General features: G+C 46.5%; 1 protein-coding gene across 5 annotated transcripts in view; it reads left to right on the plus strand.

The window, feature by feature from the left end:
• Nucleotides 1–27886, plus strand: part of dmgdh (dimethylglycine dehydrogenase) — a 169396-nt gene that overhangs the window by 50166 nt on the left and 91344 nt on the right. The gene's annotated exons all lie outside the window — the stretch shown is intronic.

Below are 27886 nucleotides of genomic sequence, written 5' to 3' on the forward strand. Positions count from 1 at the left end.
GATGACATGGGTCTTCCTGACTCAGTAAGAACATTATCCCAACAGGATGTCAGAGGGATGGTACAGCAGCTGCTTATTGCATTTTTGTTCCCATGTCAACCTCCATTTTTTAATACTTGTTATCGGGAGACCTTGTTTACTCAACTCCACAGAAATACATTGACTGAGGACACATAACTACTAGTGATCAGGATCAGCATTTGCATGGAAAAAGAAACACTTGCTGTTGACTGTTCAGACCAATTTATAATGTGATAAATACAAAATCATTTTTATGTTTCCATATTTCTGATGTAACTGCTCTGCCAGCATTAATTTTCCCAGGCAACTGTTACTCCTAACAGCTGAACTCCACACAAACACGCCAAACCCTAGAACAATAAGCAGCCTTACAGCTCAGAAGGAGGCCATTCAGCCTGTCGAGCCCGTGCCGGCTCTCTGCAAGAGCACTTCAGCTAGTCCCACCCGCGCCCCACCCCCCGCCCTTTCCCCGTAGCCCTGCAAATTTTTTTCCTTCAGGTATTTATCCAATTCCCTTTTGAAAGCTACGATTGAGTCTGCCTCCACCACCCTTTCAGGCAGTGCATTCCAGATCATAACCACTCGCTGCGTAAAAATGTTTTCCCCCAAGTTGCCTTTGGTTCTTCTGCCAATCTGTATCCTCTGGTTCTCGACCCTTCCGCCAATAGGAATAGTTTCTCTCTATCTACTCTGTCTGGACCCCTCATGATTTTGAATACCTCTATCAAATATCTTCTCAACCTTCTCTGCTCTAAGGAAAACAACCCCAGCTTCTCCAGTCTATCCACGTAACTGAAGTCCCTCATTTCTGGAACCATTCTTGTAAATCTTTTCTGCACCCTCTCGAAGGCCTTCACATTCTTGCTAAAGTGTGGTGCCCAGAATTGGACACAGTACTCCAGTTGAGGTCGGATCAGTGTTTTATAAGGGTTCAGCATAACTTCCTTGCTTTTGTACTCTATGCCTCTATTTATGAAGCCCAGGATCCCGTATGCTTTTTTAACCACTTTCTCAACCTGCCTGCCACCTTCAATGATTTGTGCACATATACCCCCAGGTCTCTGTTCATGCACCCCCTTTAGAATTGTAACCTTTAGTTTATATTGCCTCTCTTCGTTCTTCCTACCAGAATGTATCACTTCACACTTTTCTGCGTTAATTTTCATCTGCCACAAGTCTGCCCATTCCACCAGCCTGTCTAAGTCCTCTTGAAGTCTATCACTATCATCCTCACTGTTCACTATACTTCCAAGTTTTGTGTCATCTGCAGATTTTGAAATTGTGCCCTGTACTCCCAAGTCCAAGTCATTAATATATATCAAGTTGTCCTAGTACCGACCCCTGGGGAACACCACTGTATGCCTTCCTTCAGTCCGAAAAACAACCGTTCACCACTACTCTCTGTTTCCTGTCACTTAGCAAATTTTGTATCCATGCTGCCACTGTCCCTTTTATTCCATGGGCTTCAACTTTGCTGGCAAGCCTATTATGTGGAACTTTATCAAACGCCTTTTGGAAGTCCATGTACACCACATCAACCGCATTGTCCTCATCAACCCTCTCTGTTACCTCACCAAAAACTGAATCAAGTTAGTTAAACGCCTTTAACAAATCCATGCTCTAACAGTCTCTGATACTCCTGACACTCCTTCCTAATTTGCATTGTTCACAGCCCCCACGCTATGTGGGAATCAGTGCCCTGTTAATGTTGACAGCCACCATCTTGTCCCTTTCCATGCAATGCTCTTCATCCTTCTCTGGTGCCCCATCAGCAGGTGATCATGTTCAGGGCACAGTTGCCTAATGCAAGCTCTACACTGCAGAACTGATTTATCCCAAACTTATCCAAAATACATCCTCCCCCATTCTGCCTAATTCTGTCTTGCAAATCTTAAAAAAAATGTTTTATATATACACATACAGAATAATTACATAGAATCTACAGCACAAAAACAGGCCATTTGGCCCTACTGGTCTATGCCAGTGATTATACCATATGAGCCTCTTCCCACTCTAATGACCTCTTCCCACCCTGTCCCCATATCCTTCAATTCCCGCCTCCCTCGTGTACGCATCAAGCCTCCCCTTAAATGCAGCAATGCTATCTGTTTCAACCACTCCATGTGGTAGAGAATTCCACATTATCACCACTCTGTGTGTAAAGAATTTCCTACTAAATTCTTCATTTGATCTATTAGTCACTATCTTATATTTATGCCCACTTGTTCTGGACTCACCCACAAGTGGAAACAGATTCTCCACATCCAACCTGTTGATCCAGTTCATAAATTTACAGCTCCATCAGGTTTCCTCTCAGTCTTCACTTTTCCACAGAAAAGAGCCCCAGTCTGCTCAATTTTTCCTGATAGTTATATCCTCTCAATTCTGGTAAAGAGGAGATTAACACAATAGTAAGGAAGGATATTAGCTCTGATGATGTGGAATCTGTATGGGCAGAGCTGAGAAATACCATGGGGCAGAAAACGTTAGTGGGAGTTGTATACAGACCCCCAAACAGTAATGCTGAGGTTGGGGATGACATTAACCGGGAAATTAGAGATGCGTGCAATAAAGGCACAGCAGTTATCATGGGTGACTTTAATCTACATATAGATTGGGCTAACCAAATTAGTAACAATACTGTGGAGGAGGAATTCCTAGAATGTATACGGGATGGTTTCCTGGACCAATATGTCGAGGAACCAACTAGAGATCAGGCCATCTTAGACTGGGTATTATGTAATAAGAAAGGATTAATTAGCAATCTTGTTGTGCGAGGCCCCTTGGGGCGGAGCGAACATAATATGATAGAATTCTTCATTAAGATGGAGAGTGAAGTAGTTGATTCAGAGACTGGGGTCCTGAATTTAACTAAAGGAAACTACAACGGCATGAGGCACGAGTTGGCTAGGATGGATTGGGGAACATTACTTAAAGAGTTGACGGTGGATAGGCAATGGCAAACATTTAAAGATCGCATGGATGAACTACAGAATTTGTTCATCCCTGTTTGGCATAAAAATAAAACAAAAAAGGTGACTCAACCGTGGCTAACAAGGGAAATTAGGGATTGCATAAGATCTAAGGAGAGGACATATAATTTGGCCAGAAACAGCAGCAAACCTGAGGATTGGGAGCAGTTTAGGATTCAGCAAAGGAGGACAAAGGGATTAATTAAGAGGGGGGAAATAGAGTATGAGAGTAAGCTTGCAGGGAACATAAAAACTGATTGTAAAAGCTTCTATGGATATGTGAAGAGAAAAAGATTGGTGAAGTCAAGCGTAGGTCCCTTGCAGTCAGAATCAGGGGAATTTATAATGGGGAACAAAGAAATGGCAGGCCAATTAAATACATATTTTGGTTCTGTCTTCACAAAGGAGGACACAAATAACCTCCCAGAGATGTCGGTGAACATAGGGTCTAATGAGAGGGAGGAATTGAACGAATTCAGTATTTGTAGGGAAATGGTGTTCGGGATTTTGACGGGATTGATGGCCGATAAATCCCCAGGGCCTGATAATCTACATCCTAGGGTACTTAAGGAAGTGGCCCTAGAAATAGTAGATGCATTGCTAGTCATCTTCCAAAATTCTATAGACTCTGGAACAGTTTCCATGGATTGGAGTGTAGCTAATGTAACCCACTATTTAAAAAAGGTGGTAGAGAGAAAACGGGGAATTATAGACCGGTAAGCATGACATCGGTAGTGGGGAAAATGCTAGAGTCCATTCTAAAAGATGTAATAGCAGAGCACTTGGAAAACAGTGACAGGATCGGACAAAGTCAACATGGATTTACAAAAGGTAAATCATGCTTGACTAATCTACTGGAATTTTTTGAGGATGTAACTGGTAAAATAGATAAGGGAGAATCAGTGGATGTGGTGTATTTGGACTTTCAGAAGACTTTCGATAAGGTCCCGCATAAGAGATTAGCGTGTAATGTTAAAGCAGATGGGATTGGGGGTAAGGTACTGACTTGGATAGAGAACTGGTTGGCAGACAGGAAGCAAAGAGTTGGAATAAACAGGTCTTTTTCCGAGTGGCAGGCAGTGACTAGTGGGGCACTGCACAATATATATTAATGATCTAAACGAGGGAACTAGATGTAATATCTCCAAGTTTGCAGACGACACAAAGTAGGGTGGGCGTGTGTGCTGTGAGGAGGATGCAGAGAAACTCCAGTATGATTTGGACAGGTTGGGTGATTGGGCAGATGCATGGCAGATGCAGTGTAATGTGGATAAGTGTGAGGTTATCCACTTCGGTGGCAAAAACAGGAAGACAGATTATTATCTGAACGGCAATAGATTGGGAAAAGGGGAAGTGCAACGAGACCTGGGTGTCCTTGTGCAGCAGTCGCTGAAGGTAAGCATGCAGGTGCAGCCTTCATAGCAAGAGGATTCGAGTACAGGAACAAGGATGTCTTGCTGCAGTTGTACAGGGCCTTGGTGAGACCACACCTTCGAGTATTGTGTGCAGTTTTGGTCGCCTTATCTAAGGAAGGATGTTCTTGCCATGGAGGGAGTGAAGCGAAGATTCACCAGACTGATACCTGGGAAGACAGGACTGACGTATGAGGAGAGATTGGGTCAATTAGGCTTATATTCACTAGAGTTTAGACGAATGAGAGGGGATCTCATTGAAACTTATAAAATTGTAACAGGACTAGATAGACTAGATGCAGGAAGGATGTTCCCGATGGTCGGGGAGTCCAGAACCAGGGGCCACAGTCTAAGGATAAGGGGTAAGCCATTTAGGATAGAAATGAGGAGGAATTTCTTCACCCAGACAGTGGCGAACCTGTGAAATTCTCTACCACAGAAGGCAGTTGAGGCCAATTCATTAAATATATTCAAGAAGGAGTTAGATATATTTCTTAAGGCTAAAGGGATCGAGGGATATGGGGAGAAAGCAGGGACAGGGTACTGAATTTGGATGATCAGCCATGATCTCATTAAATGGTGGAACAGGCTTGAGGGGCCGAATGGCCTACTCCTGCTCCTATCTTCTATGTTTCTATGTATTATCCTTGTAATTTTGTTCTGCACTTTGTCCAGTGCTTCAATATCCTTTTTGTAGCATGGAGACCAGAACTACGCACAGTACTCCAGAAGTGTGGTTCCATATAAATTTAACATCCCCTCCTTTTGTACTAAGTTTCTCCAGAACAGTGTTGTCCAATACATCATCCATGTGCAACTAATTGAAAATCCAGAAATGTTGTTTGAACTCTTTATGGCCTTATTATGGCTACTTTTAGAGCTTTATGTATCTATATTCACTGATCTCACTTTTCTACCCCATTTAGTTTCTTACCTTCCAAGGAGTAAGTGGTCTCCTGCCAAAATGAACCATCACACACTTTGCAATATTAAATTTCACTTAATGTTTATCTGCCAACTCTGCATGCCTTTTTATATTTTCCTGTATTTTGGTGCAGTGCTCCACATTATTAGCTATTCCCGCCCACTTCTATCATTTGCAAATTTCAAGCCCATACCACCAAATTCCGACTCCAATTCATTTCTGTATATGGTGAAAAGCAGTGGTCCCAGCAAGGATCCCTGTGAGACAACATTTCCCACTTTCTGTCAGCCCGAGAAATTTCCCTTAATTCCTACCCGCTGTTTTCTGTTTTGTAGCCATCTTTCAATCCATTCTTCTGCTACCTGGCCCCTGACTCCACACAGCGTGACCTTTGTCATGAGTCTCGTGGGGAACCTTATTGAAGGCCTTCTGAAAGGCCATGTATACCACATCTACAGCGTAGCTTTTGTCTACTCTTTCTGTTAATTCTTTAAAGAATTTAATAAGATTGGTTAAATATGACCTTCCTTTTAGAAATCCATGCTGAATGATTTGATAACGAACCACATAATTTGGCTTTTTATCCATTCATTAACTGACCACGAAATATTTATGTGTTCTCATACATTGAAAAATTTCATAATATGGCCCTTGTACATTACCCTCTCGGTATTCATAGCCAGTAATTACAGTCCAATTCAATTTAAAACCAGACTTTTGACTATCATATATGGCCCTTTGATACAGAAAAGAGGCAGTCACCATTGACCAGAAACTTAACTGGACCAGCCACATAAATACTGTGGCAACAAGAGCAGGTCAGATACTACGTGTTCTGCGGCGAGTGTCTCACCTGACTCCCCAAAGCCTTTCCACCATCTACAGGCACAAGTAAGGAGTGTGATGGAACACTCTCCACTTGCCTGGATGAGTGCAGCTCCAACAACACTCTAGAAGCTCGACACCATCCAGGACAAAGCAGCCTGCTTGATTGGCACCCCATTCACCACCTTAAACATTTGCTCCATCCACCACCGGCGTACCGTGGCTGCGGTGTGTCCATCTACAAGATGCACTGCAGCAACTCGCCAAGGCTTCTTCGGCAGCTCCTCCCAAACCCGCGACCTCTTCCACCTAGAAGGACAAGAGCAGCAGGCTCTTGGGAACACCACCGCCTCCACGTTTCCCTGCAAGTCACACACCATCCTGACTTAGAAGTATATAGCCGCTGGGTCAAAATCCTGGAACTCCCTGCCTGACAGCACTGTGGGAGTACCTTCACCACACGGACTGCAGCGGTTCAAGAAGGCGGCTCACCACCACCTTCTCAAGGGAAATTAGGGATGGGCAATAAATGCTGGCCTTGCCAGCGATGCCACATCCCTTAAACAAATTTTTTAAAAGTCAATGAACAAAGACAGTTAATGAAAGTTTACTTTGGCAATTGACAAAGATTACTTTAGCAAGCTCTTGCAAACAACTGAAGAATCTATTTAGTTGCGATGCATGAGAGATTGCATAAATTGTACTTTTTACATAAATATGCAAGTGTGAGTAGTATTTAACCCTCTGCTCCCTTGTGAAGACTTTTACTGAAGATATTCCCTTCAGTAGGTGTTTTCTGTCCCTTGAAAATATTTTCATATTGTGCAAATACTGACTGTAGTTTAAAGCTATTGAGGTAAACTGATATTGTGAGGATGACGATGCTCAAACGTTACAATTTAAAAAAAAAATTAATTCCTGGGATGTGGGCATCGCTGTCAAGGCCAGCATTTATTGCTCATCCCTAATTGCCCTTGAGAAGATGTTGGTGATACGCCGTCTTGAACTGCTGCCGTCCGTGTGGTGAAGGTACTCCCACAGTGCTGTTAGGGAGGGAGTTCCAGGATTTTGACCCCAGTGACGATGAAGGAATGTCGATATATTTCCAAGTCAGGATGATGTGTAACTTGGAGGGCAGCTTGCAGGTGATGATGTTCCCATGCACCTGCTGCCCTTGTCCTTCTAGGTGGTAGAGGTCGCGGGTTTGGGAGGTGCTGTCGAAGAAGCCTTGGCGAGTTGCTGCAGTGCATCTTGTAGATGGTACACACAGCAGCCACGGTACGCTGGTGGTGGAGGGAGTGAATGTTTAAGGTGGTAGATGGGGTGCCAATCAAGCGGGCTGCTTTGTCCTGGATGGTGTCGAGCTTCTTGAGTGTTGTTGGAGCTGCACTCATCTAGGCAAGTGGAGAGTATTCCATCACATTCACAAGCGCAATTAGGGATGGCCAATAAATGCTGGCCTTGGCAGCGACGCCCACATCCCATAAACAAATTTTAAAAAACTCCTGACTTGTGCCTTGTAGATGGTGGAAAGGCTTTGGGGAGTCAGGAGGTGAGACACTCATAGCAAAATACCCAGCCTCTGACCGGCTCTTATAGCCACAGTATTTATGTGGCTGGTCCTGTTAAGTTTCTGGTCAATGGTGACCCCCCCAGGATGTTGATGGTGGGGGATTCAGCGATGGTAATGCCGTTGAATGCCAAGGGGCAGTGGTTAGACTCTCACTTGTTGGAGATAGTCATTGCCTAGCACTTGTGTGACGCAAATGTTACTTGCCACTTATTAGCCCAAGCCTGAATGTTGCCAGGTCTTGCTGCATGCGGGCATGGACTGCTTCATTATCTGAGGAGTTGTGAATGGAACTGAACATCAGCAAACATCCCCACTTCTGACCTTATGATGGAGGAAAGGTCATTGATGAAGCAGCTGAAGATGATCGGACCTAGGACACGGCCCTGAGGAACTCCTGCAGCAATGTCCTGGGACTGAGATGATTGACCTCCAACAACCACAACCAGCATCCTTTGTGCTAGGTATGACTCCAGCCATTGGAGAGTTTTTCCTCTGATTCTCATTGACTTCAGTTTTACTAGGGCTCCTTGATGCCACACTTGGTCAAATGCTGCCTTGATGTCAAGGGCAGTCACTCTCACCTCGCCTCTGGAATTCAGTTCTTTAGTCCATGTTTGGACCAAGGCTGTAGTGGGGTCTGGAGCCGAGTGGTCCTGGTGGAACCCAAACTGAGCATCGGTGAGCAGGTTATTGGTAAGCAAGTGCCGCTTGATAGCACTGCCGATGACACCTTCCATCACTTTGCTGATGACTGAGAGTAGACTGATGGGGTGGTAAGTGACCGGATTGGATTTATCCTGCTTTTTGTTATTTTATTGCATGTTATATATCTCTTATATAATCTTCACAACAGCAAACTTTGAATATTGAGAATAATTAAATATTTCAAGATTAAAGAAGTTTCATGAGAAGAATATTTTACTATAGACTGTTGGATCAAAGTTTTTTTTAATGATAAAAGCTTCCACTTATTTTGATATGCAGACAGTAGTCTACTTTCTGTTGTAAGTGGTCTGTAGCTTTTAAACCTTTATGCATACTACCTGCTGAAATAACATACTGAAGACAATTGCCTCATGACTGGGTGCCTGTGAATGCACTTTATTGAAAATTGAAAATTGTGTACAAATTCATGATGGCTATGACATGAATCAGTCATTCATGAAAGAAAGACTTAGGAAATAATACTGAGCAACCTGCGGGTGGCACTGTCCAGGGAGAGTATAAATACTCGGGCACGGGCCCAGCTTGCGCAGGACATTCTTAACAGGAACTAGTGAAGGACACAACTAGACCTCCATGTTGTAAAACTGTTGATTAAAGCTTTGTTTAACGCTTAGACCAAGTGCCTAGTAGTTTTCTTACGTCAGGCTACAATATGTGTTAGATTGCTGTTACATAATATCGCTTGAGATGAAGAATTAATTGCTTATACCTGTAAACCAGATTTGCAAGCATTAAATTTGGCTGTATCATTAATTACTGAATTATGCAAGAAAAGGAACCTGCAACTCATACAGTAACATACTTGATGAGGGCATAGTGTTAACACAAGACCATGACAGCATTGCACATCTCGGGGAACTACCACGGGTACCATGACACCTCCAAAGAAGTGACGGCCTACAATGCCACCATTTTCTTTCACAACTCATGATCACCAACCTTTTGTAGTACATTTGTGACTTTGTCAAGTATATAGTGTATGATTGGTCTCTGGTTCTTGAAACCGTTCTTGGATCCACGCCATTATCCACCTGCTGTCTTCTAAACAAGGACCAATTTTGGAACTATCTGCTTGAACTGTTTTCTATCATGCTTGGACATAAGTGCAGAATATAGGCTTGAATTCTGTCCCTTCATAGTTAATGGATAAAAAATCTAGTGGATGTCCAAACATAGATTCGGAGATACCAGTCCGAATTCCTTGTGGCTACAATGTTTTTGTACAAAATTTGACAGTGCTAATGCATTTAGAAAATGATTGTGTTTCTGCTCGTTACATTTGCAATGGTATACATTTTGGGAAGGAGAGTAAGGAACAGAGAATTAAGGGTTCAGATACACCATTTTTAAAAGTGGGAGGACAAAAATTGCACATGGAATCCTAGGTTTATAAACAGGGGCAGAGAGTACCAAAGCAAAAAGTTAAACCTATAGGGCCTGATTGTCCTGATCTTTGATCCTGGACAACTCCTGTTCCCTGGGTGCAAAGCTCTTGTAAAAGTATGAAGGTCCATTAGACCAGGGCTCAACCCCTTCTATGCTGCCCTGGGATTTCTGGGACTTCCTTGAGGGGTAGAAGAGGGCTCCTACCTGTACTAGGCCCAGGATCAGCATTCCCATAGCAATGACGTTGGAGAGAGTGTTCCCAGCCCTCTTAACTCAGTTTGCTGGCACAGGAACACCCATTTCTCGTGATAGCCCAAGAAGCTGGTCCTCTCAAATTGGAGGGACCAGACAGCAAGGCAAAAAAAGGCCAGGAATTAGGTGACTTATAGTAGCAATGCAAATCTTCTGACTGCTGTTCTCCAACAAGTCCTCAAGGCTGGCCCTGCAGCTACACTGCTGTTTCTGTCTCCTTTTTGTGCTGTAAGGCCTTGCCATGGACTGGCCATGTAAATAACCCAGCCAACTAAACTCAGGTGCAGCTCTATCTGAACAGATGGTTGCTAGGAAAATTGGTTAGGCTGCAGTTGAGAATAAAGTGTGCAGTTTGGAGTGCCTTACTTCAGGAAGGAAGTCTTCCCCCAAAAGGTTGTAAATGCTGGGTCAATTCATATTTTCAAGATTGAGATTGACAGATTTTTTATTAGTTACGATTAGCAAGAGATCTAGATTAACGGTAGGTAAATGAAGTTGAGGTACCGGTCAGCAATGATCCAACTGAATGGCAGAACAGGCTTGAAGGGTGCAGTAGCCGACTCCTTTTCCTAAGTGAAGGATGTAGAAGAGAGTCACTAAAATGATACCAGAAACGAGTGGGCTTTAGTTATACTGAGTGAATAGAGAAACTGGTGCTCTTTTCGTTAGAACAAAGAAGGTTAGAGGGCATAAATTTTAGATGGTCACCAAAGGAATAAAGGGAGAGGACAGGAGAATTTTTTTTATGTAGACTGTTGTTAGGATATAGAATGTCCTACCACACAAAAGAGAGGAAGTAGAATCTGTGAAGAGTTACACCTGAAATGTTAACTTGGCTGGAGCAACTATGCTTGCTTTCAATTTTGCTGTAATGCAAAATTCTATCCTCTGCTCTTTCACTGTTGTTTTAAATTTTTCCAAGACATGTTGAAAGAGTGGAATTTTGGTTCCATATAATTTAAGGCTTGCCTGTGTGTCCAATCGCATGCTCATTTGGGCTCCCACTCTGGACCTATGCCGCATACCTCGCATGTTTCTTTTGACCATTTTTTAAAATCCATTCATGAAATATGGGCGATGTTAGTAAGGCCAGCATGTATTGCCCATTCCCTAGTTGCCCTTGAGAAGGTGATGGTGGGCCTTCTGCTTGAACCACTGCAGTTTATGTGGTGAAGGTACTCCCACAATGCTGTTAGGTGGGGAGTTCCAGAATTTTGACCCGACGTTGGTGAAGGAACAGCAATATATGTCCAAGTTGGGATGGTGGGGCTTGGAGGGGAACTTGGAGGTGGTGGTGTGTAGCTTTTAAAAGCTCTTTAGAATAATTTGTCCGTGACTACACAAACCACTCTGGCTCAGGTATATTGTGTATAAATAAAACAGGTTTATTAAGCATTAAACATCCCGTACAAAGAAGTAATACTTAACAAGAAGATAGTCGCAGTCTGTTCAGTGAACCCCGGTGTTCCTTCTGAGTGACTGTGGTGCGGTCTCTTTATTCTCTTGCTGTGTTCTGTTGACTGAAGCTTCTCATCCTCTGGTTTCGCGCTGCTTTCGATGTTCAATAGCTGTATTTTTATCCCCTTTTTCTCCTTTTTGCCTACGTGGCAGTTAGTAAGCAAGCTATCCTTATCTGAGAACAACCTTCACACTAAATTCTCACAGATGTCTTTTTGCTTTTTAATCAGCTCATTGTTTAGCCAGTTCTGCATTTTTGAGAAGACAGGGAGTGGTGACTGTCTCCAGCCCCCCTATCTTCTTTTGCAATGTTGCTGAATTTCTTGTTCCCCACTATCTCCTTGTTTACTTAACAGACCATTTTACAGAATTACATCAATTTCTAACAGAGTTTAGTCAGGTTGGCATAATTCCCATCCTGCTTTGCTTCTCAGCCATTCGCCATTTTATACAGGCTTTTTAGGTTTTTGACATACAATTGCACATATTATAGTTATAGAATCTTAATAATGTTTACTAAATCCTACAGGTACACTCTATCCTACAGGCGTTCCCTTGTCCTTCTAGGTGGTAGAGGTCGCGGGTTTGGGAAGTGCTGTCGAAGAAAATTCAGGGCCCTGCTTTGCTCTCAATACCTCTGTTTCTCATCCAGCCGTACCCACTTTCTCATCTTGTCTTGTTCCAGCACCATGTTCTCCCTTGTTCATTCCTCCCACTCGACACTATTCCTCAGCCTACCATTTCCCTTCCTATCAGCCTAGGCTTGAGTTCTCCTTGAATGCCTCTCTTGGTATTCTCTGCTCTGCTTACCATGGCACCATCATTGGCTTTCCCAGAGTAGCAACCCTAATTATCTCATCTTCCTCTCTTGGCAATCATCTTGCCCATCTCCCCTAACCACCTCCCATTGACATTCAACAGTATTACCATCAACATCCTGGTGGTCACCATTGACCAGAAATTCAACTGCGCTGTCCACAGAAATGCTGTGGCTACTAGAGGTTGGGTATTCTGTAGCAAGTGACTCGCTTTCTGACTTCCCAAAGCCTCTCCACAGTCTACAAGGCACAAATCAGAAGTGCGATGGAATACTCTCCATTTGCCTGGATGGATGCAGCTGCAACAACACTCAAGAAGCTCAGCACCAAGCTGGACAAAGCAGTCCGCTTGACCTGCACCTGCACAATTAACACAGCTGATCAGAAACTGCAGTCTTTAATGTACCCATAGTTAGTTTTTTTAAATTTATCCTAGATTGCTTCAAGATCCTGAAAGATCTCAATTATTTCATCTTAGTGCAAATGATTGAACCTTTGTTGTTGCAAAAGTTTAAAGGGGAGAAATTGGTCCTTGTTGTGCCTATTTTCTGGGTGGAATCCAGAGGCAAAAAAGACCAATTTCAGGACATAAGAACTTAAAAACGAGGAGCAGGAGTAGACCATACAGCCCTTCGAGCCTGCTCTGCCATTCAGTAAGATCATGGCTGATCTTCAACCTCAACTTCACTTTCCCTGCCCGATCCCGATATCCCTTGATTCCCCTAGAGTTCAAAAATCTATCTATCTCAGCCTTGAATATACTGAACGTTTCAGCATCCACAGTCTTTTGGGGTAGAGAATTCCAAAGATTTACAACCCTGTGAATGAAGAGATTCCTCCTCATCTGAGTCTTAAATGGCCAATCCCTTATTATAAGAACATAAGAACATAAGAAGTAGGAGCAGGAGTAGGCCATACGGCCCCTTGGGCCTGCTCCGCCATTCAATAGGATCATGGCTGATCCAAATCTAGACTCACGTCCATTTCCCTGCCCTCTCCCCGTAACCCCTAATTCCCTTATCAGCTAGGAAACTGTCTATCTCTGTTTTAAATTTATTTAATGTTGCAGCTTCCACAGCTCTCTGGGGTAACAAATTCCATAGATTTACTACCCTCTGAGTGAAGAAGTGTCTCCTCATTTCAGTTTTGAAACAGCAGCCCCTTATTCTAAGATTATGCCCCCTAGTTCTAGTCTCACCCATCAGTGGAAACATCCTCACCGCATCCACCTGATCAAGACCCCTCACAATCTTATATGTTTCAATAAGATCGCCTCTCATTCTTCTGAACTCCAATGAGTAGAGGCCCAACCGACTCAACCTTTCCTCATACGTCAACCCCCTCATCTCTGGAATCAACCGAGTGAACCTTCTCTGAACCGCCTCGAGAGCAAGTATATCTTTTCTTAAATATGGAAACCAAAACTGCACGCAGTATTCCAGGTGTGGCCTCACCAATACCCTGTATAACTGCAGAAAGACCTCCCTGTTTTTATACTCCATCCCCCTTGCAATAAAAGCCAAGATGCCATTGGCCTTCCTGATCACCTGCTGCACCTGCATACTAACTTTTTGTGTTTCATGCACCAGGACCCCCAGATCCCTTTGTACTGTAGCACTTTGCAGTTTCTCTCCATTTAGATAATAACTTGCTCTTTGATTTTTTCTGCCAAAGTGCATAACCTCACACTTTCCAATATTATATTCCATCTGCCAAATCTCTGCCCACTCACTTAGCCTGTCTATGTCCTTTTGCAGGTTTTTTATGTCCTCCTCCCTCACTGCTTTCCCTCCCATCTTTGTATCGTCTGCGAACTTGGATATGTTGCACTCGGTCCCTTCCTCCAAATCGTTAATATAGATTGTAAAGAGTTGGGGTCCCAGCACTGACCCCTGCGGAACACCACTAGTTACTGATTGCCAGCCCGAGAACGAACCATTTATCCCAACTCTTTGTTTTCTGTTAGATAGCCAATCTTCCACCTGTATATTACCCCCAATCCCGTGATTTCTTATCTTGATCAGTAATCTTTTGTGTGGAACCTTGTCAAATGCCTTTTGGAAGTCCAAATACACCACATCCACTGGTTCCCCTTTATCCACCCTGTATGTTACGTCCTCAAAGAATTCGAGCAAATTTGTCAAACATGACTTCCCCTCCTGAGACTATGCCCCCTAGTTCTAGACTTTCCAGCCAGGAGAAACCACCTCTCAGCATCTACCCTGGGCACAACCCATGCCCAATCTGCCTGTGCTTCAGGCACCGCCATATTGGTAAAAGCGGCTTTCCAGGCATCCCTTGCGGCCGCCTAAACCAGGCATTAGGCCCTTTGCATATGTTAATAACAAGCTCACAGGACTGCTGGACCGTGCTCCTCATCTCTATCCTCTGTTTCCTCGTCCTTTCTTTATCTTCCTCCTCCACTGTGAGAATCCAGCAATTCGAGCTAATCCAAGTACTCTTTCTGTCTGCTTGTCAACCTCCATGGGGAAGCTAATGAACTGTTGTTGCCTCACAAACAGTGAATCAGTGACCTGCCGGATTGCTGTGTGCACAGCAAACTGACTGATGTTGCCAATGTCATCAGAAACAGTCCTCCTAGCCCAGACCCTGGCACTCTCTCCCTCGCCCCAAAACCCCAATCCTCTAACCCCCAGACCCTGGTCACTCTCTCCCTCGCCCCAAAACCCCAATCCTCCAACCCCCAGTCCCTGGTCACTCTCCCCCTCGCCCCAAAACCCCAATCCTCCAACCCCCAGTTCCTGGTCACTCTCTCCCTCGCCCCAAAACCCCAATCCTCCAACCCCCAGACCCTGGCACTCTCCCTCGCCCCAAAACCCCAATCCTCCAACCCCCAGACCCTGGTCACTCTCCCCCTCGCCCCTAAACCCCAATCCTCCAACCCCCAGTCCCTGGTCACTCTCTCCCTCGCCCCAAATCCCCAATCCTCCAACCCCCAGTCCCTGGTCACTCTCTCCCTCGCCCCAAAACCCCAATCCTCCAACCCCCAGACCCTGGCACTCTCCCTCGCCCCAAAACCCCAATCCTCCAACCACCAGACCCTGGTCACTCTCCCCCTCGCCCCTAAACCCCAATCCTCCAACCCCCAGTCCCTGGTCACTCTCTCCCTCGCCCCAAATCCCCAATCCTCCAACCCCCAGTCCCTGGTCACTCTCTCCCTCGCCCCAAAACCCCAATCCTCCAACCCCCAGACCCTGGCACTCTCCCTCGCCCCAAAACCCCAATCCTCCAACCCCCAGACCCTGGTCACTCTCCCCCTCGCCCCTAAACCCCAATCCTCCAACCCCCAGTCCCTGGTCACTCTCTCCCTCGCCCCAAAACCCCAATCCTCCAACCCCCCAGTCCCTGGTCACTCTCTCCCTCGCCCCAAAACCCCAATCCTCCAAGCCCCAGTCCCTGGTCACTCTCTCCCTCGCCCCAAAACCCCAATCCACCAACCCCCAGTCCCTGGTCACTCTCTCCCTCGCCCCAAATCCCCAATCCTCCAACCCCCAGTCCCTGGTCACTCTCTCCCTCGCCTCAAAACCCCAATCCTCCAACCCCCAGTCCCTGGTCACTCTCTCCCTCGCCCCAAAACCCCAATCCTCCAACCCCCAGTCCCTGGTCACTCTCTCCCTCGCCCCAAAACCCCAATCCTCCAACCCCCAGTCCCTGGTCACTCTCTCCCTTGCCCCAAAACCCCAATCCTCCAACCCCCAGTCCCTGGTCACTCTCTCCCTCGCGACAAATCCCCCATCCTCCAACCCCCAGTCCCTGGTCACTCTCTCCCTCGCCCCAAAACCCCAATCCTCCAACCCCCAGTCCCTGGTCACTCTCTCCCTCGCCCCAAAACCCCAATCCTCTAACCCCCAGTCCCTGGTCACTCTCTCCCTCACCCCAAAACCCCAATCCTCCAACCCCCAGTCCCTGGTCACTCTCTCCCTCGCCCCAAAACCCCAATCCTCCAACCCCCAGTCCCTGGTCACTCTCTCCCTCGCCCCAAATCCCCATCCTCCAACCCCCAGTCCCTGGTCACTCTCTCCCTCGCCCCAAAACCCCAATCCTCCAACCCCCAGTCCCTGGTCACTCTCTCCCTCACCCCAAAACCCCAATCCTCCAACCCCCAGTCCCTGGTCACTCTCTCCCTCGCCCCAAATCCCCAATCCTCCAACCCCCAGTCCCTGGTCACTCTCTCCCTCACCCCAAAACCCCAATCCTCCAACCCCCAGTCCCTGGTCACTCTCCCCCTCGCCCCAAAACCCCAATCCTCCAACCCCCAGTCCCTGGTCACTCTCTATCCTCCCCACCCAAGCTCCAATCCCAAATCTCCTGCCCCCCAGTCCTCTTTCACCATCCTCCTGCCATGTCCTCACCACAGTCCGTCTGTTTCCACTCCCCCTCACCCTAGACCCCTGGCTGTTTCTCCACCAACCAATTACATTTCTTGAAGTCACCCCTACCCGCTCATTATCCCCTCCCAATATTCTTCAAGCAGAGTGAACACTAGGCTCGCGTGGGGTGGTGGTGACAGCCATTAACCGGGAGGTGTCAGGCGGTGATGTCATTAAGCGGGGGTGGCCTCTCTGTGGCATCCATGGGGGGGGAACCGAGAGGAATTAATCGATTTCAATCCAAACTGGTTAACACCTATGCTAAATAGAAGAGAGAGGAATGTAATATGAACGCGTTAAGCATTCATTTATTTTATCAATAAGCAGCAATTACTAGTTTTGTTGCTGCTTTCCCTGTTATTCTTTGGGCCACTAGAACAACTTTTAACAGGAGTTGAACTATTGACCTTATGTATAATTAGTTCTGAAGCTATCATTAGAACCGTAAACTATGCTGTTCTTGGCAACTGCTGTGCGATGGCTGTTCTTTGTGGCTTGTTCAGCTTTTGTTGCTAACTTGCAGAAATCATTATTTCAGACTTAGAACTTAAGCATTGTGGGGATGATAGGATGTGAAAAGCTAAAACTGAACCTCAGTGACCACCATTAGAACATTCCTCTGCATTTATATGTTCTGGATTACATCATCTCTATGGGAATATGTGTGGTTTGGTTTTTGGTTTCCCATCCTTGTGTGCAGTACTGAAAACAAGAATATTACTTACATTATTATAGCAAGGAGGCAATGCCAATAGCTGCGAGGGAAAACTTCAAGAAGCACATCTCAGTATTCAGTGACGTATGCAGCACCAGAAGTAAACAAGTACAAGTGTAAGCTGTCTGGAACATGTTGTCCACTTAGCGTGAAATGTGAGGGAACGGGTGGATCATTGATGAGGGCGGTTTCCTGGACTACAGCAGAGTCTTCAGCTGTAAATAGAAAGTGAGCCAACAGCTGTAACTTCTCTTGGAGTTTTAATCAGATGGCATTTGATGGAACAAGAGTAACAAGAAAATTATCTAATGGAACGAAACACTTGTGTTTTTTTTATCATTCATTTATGGGATCCGGGCGTCGCTGGCAAGGCCAGCATTTATTGCCCATCCCTAGTTGCCCTTGAGAAGGTGGTGGTGAGCCGCCTTCTTAAAGCGCTGCAGTCCGTGTGGTGAAGGTACTCCCACAGTGCTGTTAGGGAGGGAGTTCCAGGATTTTGACCCAGCGACGATGAAGGATCGGCGATATACTTCTAAGTCAGGATGGTATGTGACTTGGAGGGGAACTTGGAGGTGGTGGTGTTCCCATGCATCTGCTGCCCTTGTCCTTCTAGGTGGAAGAGGTCGCGGGTTTGGGAGGTGCTGCCGAAGAACCCTTGGTGAGTTGCTGCAGTGCATCTTGTAGATGGTACACACTGCAGCTACGGTACGCCGGTGGTGGAGGGAGTGAATGTTTAAGGTGGTGTATGGGGTGCCAATCAAGCAGGCTGCTTTGTCCTGGATGGTGTCGAGCTTCTTGAGTGTTGTTGCAGCTGCACTCATCCAGGCAAGTGGAGAGTATTCCATCACACTCTTTACTTGTGCCTTGTAGATGGTGGAAAGGCTTTGGGGAGTCAGGGGGTGAGACACTCGCCGCAGAATACCTAGCCTCTGACCTGCTCTTGTTGCCACAGTATTTATGTGGCTGGTCCAGTTAAGTTTCTGGTCAATGGTGACCCCCAAGGATGCTGATAGTGGGCGATTCGATGATGGTAATGCCGTTGAATGTCAAGGGGTGGTGGTTAGACTCTCACTTATTGGAGATAGTCATTGCCTGGCACTTCTGTGGCGCAAATGTTACCTTTTCAGAGCTTTAAACAATTTACTTTTACAGATTCTTTGGGGCGGGGGGAGAAATAGCTTTCTAAGTTAAGAAAACTTAAAAAAATTAGTAAAATACTGAAATATCAGTCACTCAACTACATTGACATTGGTTTAAAACTTGACCTGAGCAAGACTCCTACCCAAATTAAGTAGTCCCTACCGGGCTGGCCACATTTCAATTAACATATTTGCCTTAAAAGAGTGGTGAGGCTAACTTATTGCTCAGTTTGTGCAAACAAAGATAATGCATTTAGAGACAGACTGATCAGAGTCCAGTACAGCTCCTTTGTGTTACACTTCCAGACATAATGGTATCTAGTGGCAACAAGTACATCACAGTCTCGTCAAATTTTGTTCATGGGGTAATAAATTCATTTTTTTAAATTCCTGAGGTGACAAGGAAAACCTGTTAATACTTTGATATACTTTATAAGTTTAATATATGCAGTATTTTGATGAAAGCTAATGTTGGGATGACACAGTGACGGTGTCTGTTGAAGTGTCCTATAGTAGATTCTGACATTATGGCATTTTTCCATTTACCTTGACAAATTTGAGAAGCACCCACCGTGAGGTTTATAACCTCCAAATATTTGCCATCCATCACAACACAGTATTTGCAGAGGATTTGAGCAAATACTATTTGGATAAAATGGAATTCGGAACAAATATGTGAAAATTAAGGGGGGGAAATTTGGTTGTTTTGCGCCTCCCGTTAGCACCCTAAGAGGGCGCTAACGGGGCGCAAAGCAACTAGCGCCTGGGCGCGGCGCCGCCAACGCCTCCCACGAAATTCAGCGGGAGGTTAGCGACGGCGGTAACCGTTAACGCCCCACGGCACTGCGCCGCCAGCGATGACATTATCGGCGTGCGCAGCGCTCCACTCACGCCCCAGCCGCGATCTTCGATAGCGCCATCTGACTTACCGCCGGATGCTATGTCCGACAAGGTCAGGGGGGCCTACCTGTGGCCGGGGTGGCGCAAGTTAAAGGGGAGGTGTCGGGCGGCCATTTTGTTGCTGGCTGCCTGTCAGCACCTGCCCCCGTTGCTTCCCCAGCCTTCTGTGCAGCTACCCCGCAGGGTGCTGGCTGCACTCCGTGAACCCGGCACTTCTCTTGAGTACCGGGCCCTTTTGCCAGCACACTGATCCCTGCTGGGCCCTGGGTCGCGCTGCACTAGGCCCCTTCCCTTTAATAAGAGCGTGGTGCTGCGGCACGTAGCACTGTGACATTCACTGGCAGCGCCCAAGAGGGAGGCAGGGCGCTTCCAGTAGCACCCCGCCTCCCTCTTGGGGTGCTACCAGTGAATTTCGGGCACGGGGGCGCTAATTTTTTCGGGGCACTAAAAGCGCGACAAAGGTGGAAGGACGTCAATCGGCCTGCCAGCCCATCAATCATATTCTAATGAGTCCCAGAAGTTAAAATCGTCTTGAACTCGCTCCGATGACGTTGTTCGGGTGCACTGCCCGCCTCAGCAACCCCCACGCACCGATCCCATTGTCTGTTAAAATCGCCCTCATTGAATCGCTTCCTACACTGAAACCAAGTCCTTGGGGTGATGCTAGTGGAACTCGCCTGATCTGCCACCTCTCTGCAGGCTTTCTTAGCGAGGTTGCTGCACATCTTCCCACCACTTTTTAAATCTCCTGCCTCAAGAGCCCCACCACAAATTGCGCTGCCCTCTGCTAATGCAATTGGCCAGTCAACACCCCAAAGCTATGTCAACGAGTCCTGGCCGTTAAAATCGGCCGAGCTTCGCTCTCGCTCCCGCCCCATCCCCGCCCGCATGGATTCAGCTCTCCGGTAAAATCGCCCTCAAGGAAGGAGCTGTAAAGTTGTGTGAGGCCTGGGCATGGGCAAGCAATGCACCTGGACAGGTTGACAGGCTACACTTTGTGGCTCTGCTATCTGATACAGTCCTCGCCACTTAAAACGTCCACGTTTAAAACGGGAAGTTGCTTGTGTCGGCCACAAAGCCATAACCATTATCCATTTGCATTAATGCAATTTCAAAGTTGCCGGTTATAGCGTCTTAAGTGCTCCGTTTTGTTAGATCCGTGATTCTGAGAGTATGATGTTTTTCAATAACCACACGGATGCTGTAACTTAACTATAAACAGGTATTTACTGGAGGAGGGTAGTCTCAAGACTGGGGCTACAGAGGCATGCGCAAGGCTTATATACAGGTGTGGTCACTGCCGGTACTACAGTATACAGGAGCTGTAAAAGTAGTCCTCCCCTTTTAGATTAGTAGTACCCCTAATATTCAAATAACAATTAACACTTTAACATGTACATTAAACAACAATAGTCCATTTATAGATTCAGTCTTTGGGGCGGCTTCCTGACCCTTTCGGGATAGCGCCATTCCTGAGGTTCTTGTTCTTGGTGCAGAGGCGATTCTGGCCCCTTTTCATCGGGTAGTTCATCGGGTTCCACTGCTACTGGTTCTGAGGTAGATGCTACCGGTATGTCGGGTTCATCCCCAGGCACTCGGGACATGGGGTTGACTCGTTCCTGTGACGCTAAGATCTGATCGACGTGGCGTCTCACAATGTTCTCCCCGACATCCACTGTGTACATTAATGGCCCCTGCCTTGTGCATATCGTTCCGGGTTGCCATTTCTCTGTTCGATAGTCACGGGCCAAGACTGGTTGTCCTACATTGAAGCTCCTTGTCGGCTTCTCATTGATGTGCTGGAATTGTTTGTCCTCAACATTCCTTCGCACATTTGGTCTGAGCAAGTCCAGACGAGATCTCAACCTTCGGTGAAAGAACATCATGGCCGGGGTCTGGTTGGTAACTGCATGTGTCGCGTTTCGGTAGGCTAATAAGAAATTGTCCACCTTATGCTGTAGTGGAATTTCATCGTCGCACATGGCCTTTATCGCCTTCTTAAAGGTTTGTACGAACCTCTCAGCCAATCCATTTGTGGCTGGATGATACGGGGCGGATGTGTAATGCCTTACCCCATTCCTTCTCATAAATTTTCGAAACTTTTCGGACACAAACTGTGGTCCATTATCAGAGCAAATCTGCTCTGGCAAACCATTTCTGGCAAATATGGTCCGTAGGACTGCAATCGTTTTCTCTGTAGTGGTTGAGGACATTTTTATCACCTCAGGCCACTTCGAATGAGCATCCACTGCTATTAAGAACATTGAGTCCATGAATGGGCCAGCGAAATCAATATGCACCCGTTGCCATGGAGAGGAGGGCCACTCCAATGGGTGTAGAGGGGCATGTGGTGGTGCATTTTGGACCTTCTGGCATCCTGAGCAGCTCTTAGTTAGGTCTTCGATTTGTTGATCGATTCCCAGCCACCACACATAAGCCCTAGCAAGGCTTTTCATTTTCACTCCCCCCAGATGACCTTCATGTAGCTCATTTAGCACTCTCTCCCTTAACTTGGGTGGAATCACCACTCTGGATCCACACATCACTGTCCCCTGGCATACTGACAGCTGTTCTCTTCTGGATGAGAATGCTGGCAACAGTGAGTCGCCATGTGTTGGCCATCCCCTCACCGTCAAATCATATACCCGAGACAGCGTTGGATCATTGCGGGTCTCCTTCTCTATATCCGCGTTCGTTACTGGCAATCGTTCAATTATTGACGAATAAAATATCTCGATAGGGTCCACTGCTGGTGCTTCCTCCACAGTAGGCAGTGGCAGGCGCGATAGCCCATCAGCGTTCCCATGCTGTTTCGTGCCTTTATATTCTATTTCATATTGATTCGCCCCTAGAAACAGGGACCATCTTTGTAACCGTTGTGCAGTCATCACTGGAACGCCCTTCTTAGGATTAAAGATGGAGACAACTGGTTGGTGGTCAGTCAGCAAGGTGAACTTCTGCCCATGCAGATAGTGGTTGAATTTTTTTACTCCCCATACTAGGCTGAGGGCCTCCCTGTCAATCTGGGCGTAGTTGCGCTCGGCTGAGGATAGTGACCGAGACGCAAAGGCTACTGACCTCTCCAACCCATCTTGGAATTTGTGCGACAGCACCGCTCCAATACCATAGGGTGATGCATCACATGCCAAACGAATTGGTAGTGCTGGGTTGAAATGGGCCAACACCTCTTTTGATGTGATCAATTCTTTACACTTCTGGAAAGCTCGTCTACGTTCGTCATTCCACTTCCATGGTACCCCTGTTTGCAGTAGGGTGTTCAGTGGATGTAATACCGTGGACAAATTTGGCAAGAACTTGTGGTAGTAGTTTACCAGCCCGAGGAACGACCTCAGTTGTGACACATTTTCCGGTGCTGGAGCCTTGACTACTGCCTCAATCTTTTCAGGGGACTTATGTAACCCCTCTTCATCGATGACGTGGCCACAATACGAGATCTGTTTCTGGAAAAACTCGCGCTTGTGGCGATTAGCTCGTAGCCCATACTCCTTTAATCTGATGAGCACCTTCTCCAAGTTGGCGAGGTGATCACTGTCATTTTCGCCCATGACCAGGATGTCGTCCAAATAACACTGGGTCCCTGGAATCCCTTGCAGGACTTGATCCATTGCCCTTTGCCAGATAGCCGGAGCCGAGGCTACCCCGAACACCAGCCGGTTGTATTGATAGAGACCTTTATGAGTGTTAATCGTAAGGTATTGTTTCGAAGCTTCTTCTACCTCCATTTGCAAGTACGCCTGGGCTAGATCAATTTTGGTGAAGCGTTTACCTCCAGATAGCGAGGCGAAAATATCCTCAATTCGTGGAAGCGGATATTGTACCGTGTGAAGGACTGGGTTCACTGTCACCTTAAAATCCCCACAGATGCGGACCTTCTTTCGTTCCCCAGGCGTATTACTCAACGACCTCTTCATTACAGGAACGATGGGTGTAGCCCACTCGCTCCAGTCCACTTTGGACAGTACTCCTGAACGTTCCAACCCTTCCAGCTCTGCTTCGACAGCTGGTCTGATCGCATAAGGCACTGGTCTGGCCTTAAGAAACTTTGGGCTTGCATTTTCCTCTATTTTAATCGTTGCTGTTATGCCTTTTAGTGTTCCGTGTCCCTCCTGGAACACTTCTTTTGCGTCAGTTAGCATTTTTGACAGTCGTCCAGGTGTGACGTCGTCGTCCTTTTTGGCCTCAACCTTCAGTGCCTGTATGGAATGCCAATCTAATTGTATCTTCCGGATCCATTCACGTCCTAGCAGTGGTGGTCCTCCATCTGGCAATACATATATATCCATTTTAGGTATTTCCTGGCCTTTATATATCACTTTCACCCTTATTTTTCCTTTGGGGTAGACTTTTTGCCCCGTGTACGTCTTCAAGACAATCTCTGTAGCTTTCAAGGGCATATGTGAAAATAGCCGCTTGTAGTCCCTTTGGTTTATGACTGTTAGGGCTGATCCTGTGTCCAATTCCATTTTCACTTGGACTCCGTCTATCTTGAGTGTAACCCAGATAGTCTGGTGATCCTCCATTTTGGTTACCTTCTGTAGTTTCAGACAACCCAGCTCCTTGCTTCCGGAGTCTGTGTCACTTTTCTGTTCGTCTGAACTACTGTCCATCACCTTGTGTACCTTTTTGTACTTCTCCTGTGGAGATTTCTTACTGTTGGTTTTCTTCCCAGACCTGCAGACTCTTGCTATGTGTCCTGTTTTTCCACACTGTCTGCACACTTGGTCCTTGAACCAACAATCCTTCTGGTCATGTGTTGTTCTGCCGCAGCGATCGCACTTCCCTGTTCCATAGGGCATTTCATTGGTGCCATATTCTTGCGTTCTCCGTTGTATCTCTGCAGCGTACTTGCAGCTGCTTCGTGTGATACTGCCATACTGAAAGCCTTCTCCAGCGTAAGATCCTTTTCTGATAGAAGTCGTTTCTGGGTTCCTTCACTTTGTAGCCCACACACAAACTTGTCCCTTAACATATCTGCTAGTCCCGCTCCAAACTGGCAGTGTTTCGATAGCTTGCGCAGTTCCGTTAGGTACTCAGCTTTGCTTTTGTCTTTGTGTTGGTTCCTTTTATGGAACTTAAATCGTTCTGCTATCAGCAGCGATGTGGGGTTGAAGTGGTCCTGTAGGATTTCTACTATGCTTTCGAAATTCTTGTTCACCGGCTTCTCTGGGGTTATTAGATTTCGCAGTAACCCATAAGTTTTTGCACCCATGGAATTGAACAAAACCAGTGCTTTCCTAGCATCTGGCACTTCATTCGCCCTGCAGTACAGCTCAATACGTTCCACATATGTCGCCCAATCTTCGACTTCATTGTCGAAAGTAGAGATACTGCCACTCTTCGGCATCCCTGGGTGTGATTTACTGTCAAAAATGGCGTCTCCCGCGCTTCCCCTTCTTCTCCGCTGGCACAAAATGGCGTCTCCCGCGCTATTCCTTCTTCTCCGCGGCTCAATGGCGTCTCCCGCGCTCTCCCTTCTTCTCCCCGCGGACACTGTTCAGCCCTTGAGCCCTGGCTGTGCTCTGCGCGTTCTTTTTTTTTTTTTCTCGACGCCGCTCGGTCCTGAACCCGGCCGTTGCTTTACCCTCTCTCTCTCTGGTTTGTTTTTTTTTTTCTCTCGACGCCGCTCGGTTTTGAACCCCCGGCTGCGCCCTGTGCGCTTCACCCTCTGTCTTACCCCGTCGACGCTGTTCGGCTTTCTGTCCGCCGTTGGTCGGCTCCAGCCGCCGCTGTCCGGGAAGGGTCTGCGCTGGACCTGTCGTCAGTCTCTTGCTGATCGTCGTGGCTGGGGAACCAAGCCCGGCTCTCCACAGCCTCCCCTGCGATGTTCACTCTCTGCCGGACGACTGGGCGGTTGCTCGTGGTCGACGCCCGTGTTCCTGGCCTCGACTTTCTTACACCGTCCTCCCAGAGCGAATCCTCGAAGGGAAATGCAGAGTTGCAGGTAGATTCGAATCGACACTCGTCGCTACTGTTAGATCCGTGATTCTGAGAGTATGATGTTTTTCAATAACCACACGGATGCTGTAACTTTACTATAAACAGGTATTTACTGGAGGAGGGTAGTCTCAAGACTGGGGGTACAGAGGCATGCGCAAGGCTTATATACAGGTGTGGTCACTGCCGGTACTACAGTATACAGGAGCTGTAAAGGTAGTTCTGTCTTAAAGGTACATACACTACACGTTTATTTTGGGCAGGAACAACAGTGTTTACTCACTAGTTCGTATACCTGTAATTACATAAAAGTACAGAGTAACTTGAGAAACTAATCCAAGTATTGTTCCCAAGCACATTAAAACCAGGACACTCTTTTGTCTATTTGGTGTAGTAAAACTGTAGCCCAAAGCTGCAATTTAGGACCAAGTAGATTGTCCAGAAAATTATTAAGCTTTGTATGGACTTTTTTTAATGCTGTGATAAAGCAGACAGTGTCTGCTTTCCTAACATGAAAATAATATCGTCTAAGGAGTAGAGTTCTGTGCATGTATCTAAGGATAGTCTGCTAAATACGTATTGCACTCCACACACTGATAACTGCAGCCCTAAAACTGCCTGCAAATCGCTGTTTTTTCCCCCAGGCTACTTTGTCTTAGTCATAAAATTAGTGCTTAGGTACAATTGCTGCTCAGCAGCAACAGCAGAACTCAAGGGCAACTAACGAATGATTTTTAATTTCATTAACGTTATACCAGCCATCGCGTATAGCGGACAAACCGCGTTTGCACCAGTGCGCCTGCTATAAGCGGTGTGGACTGTACACAGTACTGTTCGTTAGTCTTATCATGCCAGATCCCTTAAAGTGCGCCGTGTTCTCCTGCGTCAGTTTCCAGATACTGTAGATAGCGTTCAGTTTGGCTGTTGCCTTCTGCCAGACGTAGCACACTCCATTCTTCTGGGCAGTGTCCTCTGGAGTGCCAATCAGGGCTAACCCACCTAATGTCTCAGAATGTTCATTTTGCCATCCATCAAACAGGGGCTGTAGGCAGGGTTGCTCTCCCATTTGCTCACGGACTCCCTTTTTATATTTCCACGTTACGTTCTCTGACCTCACCCACTAAACATTCTCCCCTCACCTACAGCTTTTGCAAAGGCTGAAGCTCGCGGCCTCCATTTTTGAGCCTTAAAAAGGCTCCAATATTTTTCCCCCTGTATATAGCTACTTACCTTTAAGTGGGCACATCCCTTTAATTTTTGAGCAGCAGCGCTTCAAGGGCTGCTCGCTCCTGATTCTATGGCCCTTCTTTCCCAAAACTTCCTGCAGAAGGCTTACATGGAACGTATGCAAAACATCTAAATGGCCCAGCCCCGCACCTTCCACTAAGATAGGGAGGCTCTTAAATAATGTAGTGCGCAGAGAGTGAATGCCTGATTTTTCCCAATAGCAGGGAATCGACCCTATTATCCTCACGGATCCTGTTCATTGTCTGCTGGGCCTGCTCCCTAGCACATAGAATAACACAGCTCTTGCTGTTTGTAATAAGACATTTCCCCCAACCCCAGCTTTCCTCATACTGAAGAAGGGTTCGACCCGAAACGTCAACTCAAATTTCTGTCCACGGATGTTGCCTGACCTGCTGAGTTTTTCCAGCATTTTCTGTTGTTATTTGGGTAACACACTTGGGCTCTGAAATTCTGCAAGGGTTCTCCCGCTGCACCTCCAGCAAGAAACCAGCGGGTCCCCAAGAAAATGGCTGAAAGTGGCCCATTTCTTTTGGGGCTCCACTGGCCTCCCGCCAGATTTACGGTAGAACCCCAGCAGAATTTCAGGGCCTTGTAGTATATATGCCAGTGTCAACAGGTGATGTGCAACCTTTCCCTAGAACTGAAGAAATATGCCAGTGTGGGCCACCTCCTTGGAGACCCACACAATATGGAGTACCTCACTGCCCTCATATAAAACGAGTAGTCTATAGGCCCCCTAACAGCAGTTGTAGTGTCAGGCAGAGTATAAATCAGGAAATTAGAGAGGCATGTAACAAGGGCAATACAGTAATCATGGGGGACTTTACCTTTCATATAGACTGGGCAAACCAAATTTGCAGAAATAGTGCAGAGGAAGTGTTCATGGAATGCATTCAAGATCATTTTCTAGATCAGTATGTCAAGGAACCTATGAGGGAATTGGTTATTTTAGATCTAGTACTGTGCAATGAGACAGGGTTAATTAATAACCTTGTAGTAAAGGAACCTCTGGGGAGCAGTGATCATAATATGATAGAATTTAATGTTAAGTTTGAGTGTGCCTTAGTTACATCCAAAACTAGGGTCCTGAACCTGAACAAAGTAAACTACATAGGTATGAGAGGGGAGTTGGCTAAGGTAGGTTGGGAAACTAGATTAAAAGATATGACA

The sequence above is a fragment of the Somniosus microcephalus genome, chromosome 1, assembly GCF_052327205.1.
Source record: "Somniosus microcephalus isolate GS21.2 chromosome 1, FLI_Smic_1.0, whole genome shotgun sequence".
Lineage (NCBI taxonomy): Eukaryota > Metazoa > Chordata > Chondrichthyes > Squaliformes > Somniosidae > Somniosus > Somniosus microcephalus.